The 8,968-nt window shown below is 39.8% G+C and overlaps 1 protein-coding gene across 13 annotated transcripts in view; it reads left to right on the top strand.

Moving 5' to 3' along the window:
- Window positions 1-1,005: 1,005 nt before the first annotated feature.
- Window positions 1,006-8,968, top strand: part of CMKLR2 (chemerin chemokine-like receptor 2) — a 46,091-nt gene continuing 38,128 nt past the window's right edge. For 5 of the 13 annotated variants that reach the window (XM_074340899.2, XM_074340887.2, XM_019727071.3 and 2 more), the window contains exons 1-4: window positions 1,007-1,166; window positions 2,320-2,515; window positions 4,693-4,845; window positions 6,338-6,378. The gene's annotated coding sequence lies outside the window, so the exon portion shown is untranslated. Of the gene's footprint in view, window positions 1,167-2,319; window positions 2,516-4,453; window positions 4,846-6,337; window positions 6,379-8,968 lie in introns of those variants that run through there. The other 8 variants (XM_074340914.2, XM_074340921.2, XM_074340912.2 and 5 more) reach the window with 4 other exon arrangements.

Raw genomic sequence — 8,968 nt, 5'->3', positions numbered from 1 at the left:
ATTTCATCACTGACCTTATTTACAATTGCTGACACATGGTGATCACAAGAAGCAGAAGGGCTTACTTGGTTTTATTATTGTTTTTAAATTCCTTGCAGACAGGGAATTTACTCCCTTATTGCCTGCACTGGGCAGATTGCTCCCCATTCTATAGTTAAGCTGGTTAAGTTGGTTTTGTTAATTGAATTATATTTGATAATGCATTCAAGTTGTATTAGAGAAACGTAGGGGATTTATACTTTTTCAATGAACGAACTTAAAATTCCTTATGCAATAAAAATGATTGCTTGATGACCTAGCTTTCTGTGTATTCCATTTTCCTAAACTGAAGAAACTCAACAGGAAAAAGAATTCAAAAGGAACGTGAGGGTTGAAAGTGCAGAATTCTGGAGGGCCCAGATGGATGTCGTGGTGAGTGAAGGGGGTCAGGGCGTAAGGTAATGCCTGCCCAAAGTGGTCAGGTACTGGGAGTAGGCAGTACTCAGCTTCCTCCAACTGTATACCCTTGTGGGATACAGGCCCACTGTTACCCATCTGGCAATTTTTTCACGAGGAGCTGATAACCTAGATGGCTATGTGAGATCTCCGGATTTTTAAATGATTCAAACTCTAGAAAACACCGTGCAGCGCAAACAAAACACTTGAGCAGCTGCACTATGCCCCAGGCTACCAATTTCCTAATGAAAAATGCAAGTAGTGATTGAACCACTTAAAGAAGTCAGGAAAATATGCTTTATTCTCTGTTCCTTGTCCTTTCCCAAAATGTGACATTTTAGAAAAATCCAGATACACTTACATCATATCCATAATCTGCAGTTTAACAAGAAAAGTAGCATAATTAAAGGGCTGGAACCAGCCTGAACTCCCAGAGCAGTCCTTTTCTCTTGAATCAGGGCCAAGGATGGTGTCACCCAGATGTCTGTTGACTAAGTGATATACACCAGATTTAACCAGTGGCAAACCACATTTCTTTTTCTAGGGCAGTAAGTTAAAAGATTATTTGCTTCCCTTGGTTACAAAAAGAGGAAGTACTTCTTCCAAGACTTGGGGTAGCTGCGACCAGTTCTCCCAGAGAAATTACTCACCATAAAGATTCAGAACCCAGAACCTGAAGCCTCTGCCCACGTCTCTCCCTGCAGCTGCCTGGCAGAGGCACCTTCTGAGAGGTGAGTGTTTGCTTTGCCTTCCAAAAGCTTCCGGCCCTGAGATTTGTTAAGAAAACCAATCTAAATCCTCATATGTGGCTCTCATTTGATTTAGCATTTGACATATTAAAAGAGAAGGTTTATTCAAATTAGAGATAACAATAGAAGCTGTTCCCCACATTTCCGCAGGTAATTAGAGCGTGTGTATCTTAATTAAAAAGATGTAGCGCTAAATCCTCTAACAGATTTACTGAGCATCCTGAAGGCTCAGTTCCTGCAGGGGCCATAGAGAATTCAAAGCAAGAATGTGGAGAAAGCTTTGTCCTCAGTGGCTTTTAAGAATCTGTCCTTTATGGAAGCTGTCTTATATGGCCAGGTTGGCATGGCTCCTTGATGTGACCTCCCAGAGCCACTGAGTCTGCGGCTGTGAGTCCATTTTAATGTCTAGAAAAAGCTTTGCATGGTTCCAGCCTCACTGTTCAAGCCAATCAAAGCCCCAAAGTCTAAGTTCCAACCCTGCCTACCCAAGGAGACAGTCACCTTCTTGTATGACAAGAGGGAAAAACCAAAAAGCAGTGAAGTTTCCCATTTTTCACAAATTGGTCTGAACGTACAAATTCCTAACTAAAAGTGAGTCTTGGCAGGTAGTCCTGTCCTAGGCCTGTAGCTTCCCTGACAAAGGTCAGTCTTTACCTTAAGTGAGCCTGTCTGTTGTCTTTTTGCATCTAAGATAACATACCTTTGAAATGTCCGAGTAATCTCCTTCTCCAGACCCCTCAGGGCACAGCCCACTGCACCAGAGCAGGAGACCACAGAACCCCTCATGTTATCTAGTTCCCCCACATACCATCTCTGTGTGCTGTCAATGTGAATTATTATCTGTCCTGTACCCACCAGTGTAACAGAAATCTGTGTCTCCCCATCTTACTTTTATCCAATCCCAGAGTTTCCCCCCTCCCACTTTGCATTCTCTTGCTGCCTTAATCTACCACCAACGGATATCAGGTAAATTGCCTTGAAAGGAGGAAACTTTGTCTCCTCCTTTGAAGCTAATGTATATAATAAGCTAAAAAACTGCCATTCTCCAGAGCATTTTCTCAATCCGTTGAGATTTTGCTTCCTGGCAATTGTCCGTTTGGCTCGAATAAACTCATAAAAAATTCTCTCTCTACAGGTTTGGACATTTCTTACGTCGACATGTATTTTAGGAGATGGCATTTGGAGTCAGATGCCTGGGACTGAACTCCCACCCTACCCTGCAACTTGCAGTAGAGACTCTCTTAATACACCTCCAATGAACTGATTGACCAGCTTTACCAATGCACCCAGCATCCATTGCTCCCATTACATACCCCTCCCCTCCCCCGCAGGTAAGTTATCTCTAGCACATCCGAGCATTTCAGCTTCAACTACTTTTGAATAACAGAGCAATTGTCTAACTAACTATATGTATGTGGCATGGCTTGTAACTATATATATATATACATATATATATATGTATGTATATATATATATATATATATATATATATATATATATATATATATATATGGTTACATGTCTTAGGGGAGCTTCTCAAAATAACAGCCGAGAGATTTATTACTGTTCCTGATTTTTGGAGACCAATTTCAAAGCTAAGTAATCATACCTTTCAACTCTATTGTTTTAGGTGGTAACTAAAACATGAAAATGTGTCCACTTTCCTGAGTTTCAGTGGGTACTGTGCTTAAACAATGCTTGTCGCGTAGTAAATTTCGGCTGCATGTCATTTCTCGACTTTCTCTGTTGCTACTCGGGGCCTCCCCGTGTACCACCAAAAACTAAACTCAGAAACCATGCCGAGTAACCAAAACTTCTTGAAATCCTCCAGATGTCTTTTGTGGGTGAAATTATGCTTGTGTGATGACGGAAGGTAGCCTTTCACTACTGGTAAAGCTGAAAATCCCTGACCCAAAGGAATGGGACCTGGTGACTGGCTAGGAGTCTCCAGCCGAGAGCTCTGCCGCCACCTCCTTCAACGAGCACTTCTAGGCTAGGATCATACTGAAAGGAAATGGGCCAAGCTTATGAGTAGTGGTTACTTCTGTGGAATCAATGGATTGGGAGCAAATGTGGGAGAGTGTACATCCTTAGGGGCCCGGGGATATTTGTAGTTTGTAAACGCGTACCCCCACCCCCCATCGCCCAGGTTGGTCCCTGCCCACCCGTACCCACCACCGTGCGGATTACTGCTTCACATTTTCTAGACTTGGTCTTGGAAAAGAGGAAAAAGCATTTTCCCTCTACCTTTCATTGTTCTTGGCTAAGACCCCGTGTAAAAAAGACTAACAGGAGGGGGTAAAAAAAACACACAACAATTTTAATTACATACATTCAGGAGGCCCACCTGGTGAGGCTGGAATGGCCACCAGAAGACTGAGGACTATAAAGGCTCCTCAGCTAAGAAAAGGGAGGGATGGGGTCTTGGTTGAAAGGGGGGAAGGCAATTCACAGGAAGGTGAGAAGAGGAAATGTTTGGTAAACAAAGGTTGGCCTGACTGGTAAATGAGTGGCTCAGAGGAAAAACTTATCTCTAGCAGTAGCTCTCTTCCCGGTACAGGCCCCCTTTCTAATGCAAATTTCCTTTATAAATGTAGATTTCCCTTTTACAAAAAGGTAACTTTTACTGTTTTCAAAGCTTCTTCTGTGTCTGCAGTTTCTTAAAAATAATCAGCTCAAGCTAATCCTTGTGTCAAAGAGGCATATTTTGAGGTGGCACATTCTGCTCCCCTTTCAGTGTTTCATGGCAGTCAGATACAAAATCGTGTGCTCCTCAAACAATGTTCAATTAGCTGGCCTAACACTGTTTTAGGAGCTAATAATGTTCGATTTCCAATATCACGTGGTGAAGCTGATGTTAGATCTCACAAAAATAATCAAGTTAGCCCTGCAGAGGGAAGCTAACCACATCAAGGCTTGTTTACCCTTAGCCTCCAGAATTCTCACCCCGTGAATTTCTGAATTCTGAGTCCTGCTTCAGATACACAGATGGAGCCCACAGATATGAGATGAGGGATAAAAATCAAATCTTTAATTTCCTCAGTCTGGAAAGTTCTCTCTCAACCTATCTAAATAAAGAAATAAAAATAAAAATACATACTTCACTAATAATGTGATTCCAATTCTTTACTATCAGAAATACGCTGAAACCCAGTGCATTTGAAAAGCTCTCTTTTGACATTTCTAAGGCTCTTTTCATATCGTCCTTGGAATGCAATTTAACTTGATTTTTCATAAGCAAAAGCCCACCCAAACAAAGGAGTAATCGCTGCCTCCCCCATCACTGTTTTTCAGCCTGCGGCACTGCAGCCAATAGTAATGATTTCCATTAAAAAAAACAAAACAACAAATCTCCATTACACACACATACATGCTGAGCAAAAGAATTAATTTGTGCAGTATGTGCATTGCTTACTTTTCTCCTGGAATACGTGATGAATTTTTTATGGAGGGTGGTGGAAGGGAAGAACCACATTCAAGTGAAACCCAACATCATTCTCCTCTACAGTGTCATTTCAAAAGCCAGATAAAAGCCAAATGAGGAGGCAGGGAAAAGAGTGTACAACGTAGCCGTTCTGAAAACCACCCTCCATTTCATACTGCAGCCGGGAGGTTACACCCAGGCATCACAATAGCTTCTCTCCTCACAGAAAATTAACTGGTAAGTGCTTCTTTGTTTTTCTCAAACTGACACATTTGCAAGTGACCTGATGAGGATTCCTGCACATGATTTATTTCCAAAACAGTATTTTGACTAATTACCAGCTGGCAAAAAAGAAAAAGGACTCCTGATAGTTTATGAAAAGCTGTATGTGCAGGTTCATATTTTTGGTCCTGTCAAAAGTGTTGAGGGAAGAATCATAACAGGGTTTGCTACAGCTGCTGATTAAATCTAAAACACTGACAGAGAGAACATGAGGGCACAAAAAACTTTCTGCAATTTCCTCAGCTTTTACCTAGAAAATGACTGCTCATAAATGTGGGTTTTAAGTAGTTGTGACTCAGAAATGATCAAGCATCATTTGTGGAAAGCTCACTGTAGAGAAATCTAATAGGAGAAAATGGTACTCGGAGATGAAAATTGATTTTGCCCTTCTTAGATTACAAGGTGGGAAAAAAGTTCTAAATTGTGTTGTAATGTGGTTTGGTTGTTTTTTCCCCTTCTCTTTTTAAGATGAATAGGCTTGTGGTTCTTCAAATCAAACATTTCTTTGTTGTTGCTATTTGAAATCTCCTAATCAATTGCCTGTTAGAATAGTTGGTCTTGGGCCCTCTAATGAAGGACAAATGGCTAAATGCAGCGAAGTAGCTGGGAGGAAAGGTTCAAGTAACTCGATTGTTCCTTTAGTAGTCAGATAACTGTAAGCACGAATTGCTTGTTTCTAATAGTTTATCATTTCCTCCAAGTGAAAGCTAATGAAAATCAAATCAAGGTTTGATATCAGAGCTTTCATCTGCAATTACTCTCTTAAATTGGCTCTTTTCACTTAAAACAAACGCATTCACCCAAGCTTCCACAAACTTGTTGCTAAAGTAATTCACTATTTTTTTTTGTTTGTTTTATGGGGGGGAAAAAGCCAAGGGATCTTTCTCTGGGTTTCAAATTACCTAGTTCAAGTAATTCTTCTTACTGGATAATTCTCATCATGTTTACTTGTCTTCCAGATACTAAATTACTAAATGGCTTTTAAGTTTTTTCATGGCCTTTATGATTTTACCTGGACCTTAAGTTATTTACTTAATAAAAGACTGTCAACATTTTCTTGTTACTTTACCACTAATTATCATCTCCCTGAGATAGGTATTTAACACAACATTTCCTTTTCAAAGCCACAGCACTTTGGAGCCAACTTACGGAAGTAATTTTAAAAGGAGAAAAACTTTATGTTCAAATTTTTCCAAATTATTTATAACTTTAAAAAATCAGAAGCAATCTACATATCCAACAGGAGGCTTTTAAAGAAACTTATTTATCATCTCAATGAAATATTTTGCAGTCATTACTTATAATGTTAATGATTATAATTATGTAAAGAATAAATGCAGCTGAAAAAAATTGAAGAAAATACGCAAAATTGAAAATAGTTGTGTTGAGCTGATGATATGCTAATGGTGTGTGTGTCGGAGGACAATATTTTCTTCTACCCTCTTAGGTGCAGTTCCTGAGGTCCTGTGAATTAAACTGACAAGACAGGTTAGTAAGAGAAAAAACAAAACTGTAATCACACATTTTTATTAGTGTGCATAGAGGAGTTCATAGAAAAATGTGACTCAAAGGGATGGTTAGAATCTGGGGCATATAAACCCTTTTAATAGCAGAGAAGGGCACTTAACAGTCCGAAAACAAGGGATTTTTTAAGAAGGAAGGGAGGAGGAAAAAGGGCATTTATGGGAAAATAAATGACTTTTTAGTAAGATAAATGAGCCCTTAGGAGAATAGGTGGGCAATATTATTGTTTTTATGATGTGTCTGTTTAGGTGTGGTGTGTCTTTACTCTGGTTGCTCGTAGGGAGGGGATTTGTGACAACTGAATTCCTTTGATACCTTAATTACCTTTTCAAAATAATTTTTATGCCACAGTGGCATATTCTGGACCCTTTCAGGTGATACTTCCTTTCTTTTCCCCCAAATTTTCTCTAATACCCCATTACTTTTATAATTTAAAAACTTTATAATTTTGAAAATTCCTATCTATTTTTTTCTTCTGATCTCAATTTTTGTATTTACCACAGAAAGTTAAACCCTTCAACCTGGTAGGGACTCCAGTGCTAATTCACCTGGTTTCTTTGGTGACATTAACTTTAGACAAGAAAAACTGATAGTATAACATTTTAAAAGATAAAAAGTAACATACCTACTTAAATGAAGATTACTAACATAGAATTCTTTTAAATTGGACAATTTCTAAATATGCTTCAAATCAATGGTTGCACAGTATCTTTACACTTGTTATTTTGATTTTGCCTATCTCCCCAGAACTCTAATCCCAACTCTGCCTCTAACTTATTTCATGGCTTGAGGCAGAACAAAGTCTCTGGACCTCAATTTCCTTTCCTCTAAAAGAAATCTGAGGCTAAATTCCCTGCAGTTCTCCAATCCTCCCACCACCTTTTTAACCATTTAAGTCAATGCTCAATGCGATATATGTAGTGGGTACTTAGCACAGTGGATACCTAATAAATACTTGGTGAGACACATCTTTTTTTTTTTTTTGAGACACATCTTTTATTCAGACTATTTTTTTCATATTCTTCAGTTATCATAGTACGTTCTGATTATTCCATTGATACTCAAACGAGATGAAAAATGCTCTTCGTTGTTACTGTTCCTATTAATAGGAAATGGTAATAAATAAAGAAAAATGGTAAGAAAACTATACATGATTCAGGCACAACATTTTGCTAGAAATTATGCAGCCTTCCCTTCAATCAAGTGAATATATTTGTCAATGATTAATTAAAGGGTGGCAGGGGAGTAGTTAAATGGGGTCTGGCTTTGCCTGTAGAAAAGTTTCTGGCTGTGTGAAGCAAACTGACCCATGGTAGAGGCAACCATTTGACCTTGGTCTCATTGGCCTTATTCAGCACACACAATGAACTAGCCCATGTACATTTGAGTGTGTGAAACACTGCATCCAGCAATTTTCTACAGGATAAATGCAAATAAAAGACTTGGTTGTGATAAAGGAATTCCTGAAAACAAGTAAATAAGGCATGTGAGAGCTTTTGAATGGTTGACATTTTGTTTTACAAATCTCAGTTTTTATCTCCATGTTCAAGCAAAGGGAGAGGAAAGTTGGAAAATATGGCTCCTTATTTGGAAGTCTGCTGTTTTCCATTTTTGGAGGGAAGGGAGGTTGTTTCTTTCTCATGAATAAACAGAAGCCATCATTATGTGTCAAGCAAATATTGACCGAACCCTCCGCTAGTGTGGTGGAAGAAGACACAGGAATTTGAATGGAAGGTTCTTGCCTTACGTAAGCTTCAAGTTGTGTTGTCTGGGAGACAGCATTAAGTTATTAAATAAAAACGTTTTCAAAGTGTGTAGTACCTACAGGAAATGGAGTTCAGAAAAGGGACAGATGGACGTGGACAGGAACATGGACATTAACAGGTCATGGAGGAGGTGAGGCTGGTATGGGCGTCCCATCAGGAGTCAAAGTGAGATGAAAAGATCTGGACTTGCCTGAGCACCCGATGAGGGCACGCACCAGAAGTCCTTGGTCTGGGGAGCCCCACGTGGAAGACCTTGCCGGGAGGGAGGAGCCCAGAACAGACTTTGACTTCTGAGAGGAGAGGGGGTGTGAGAACAGCATACGAGTGAAAATAGGAGGCGTTGTTGCCACTAAAACATCAGGGCACAAAAGGCCTATTTTGGGTCTCCTGTAACAACAAAAAATGTCAGAGCATAAGAGAATTCCCTAGCTCACAACCCTCACTTCCTCCCCAAGCTCTACCCAGCTCTGACGAGGCCAGTAGCCCGGTGCTGTGTCAGTACACCTGACAGAGTCTTGGCACCCAAGAGGAGCACACTTGTATACAAACATGGAATTCACCTTATGGAGACCCTGGAAATACTTTTTAGTGAACTCTTGTCAAGTGTAGTATATTTATTGGGCAAACACAGTGGGTACCACTGGGGACACCCCATTGAATCCTGAGTTAAAACTACAAATGCTCTCCCATTTGTCCTCATGGTCAACTGGGGAAATTTTCAGGTTACAATAGAAATATATGTATATAGCACTTTACGTTTCTTGCGGTGCTATTTTTGACAACCCCGC

This window comes from Rhinolophus sinicus, chromosome 17 (genome assembly GCF_057876585.1).
Source record: "Rhinolophus sinicus isolate RSI-liver-muscle chromosome 17, RSI-T2T, whole genome shotgun sequence".
NCBI classification, from domain to species: Eukaryota; Metazoa; Chordata; class Mammalia; order Chiroptera; family Rhinolophidae; genus Rhinolophus; species Rhinolophus sinicus.
This window is presented reverse-complemented; position numbering and strand designations above follow the sequence as displayed.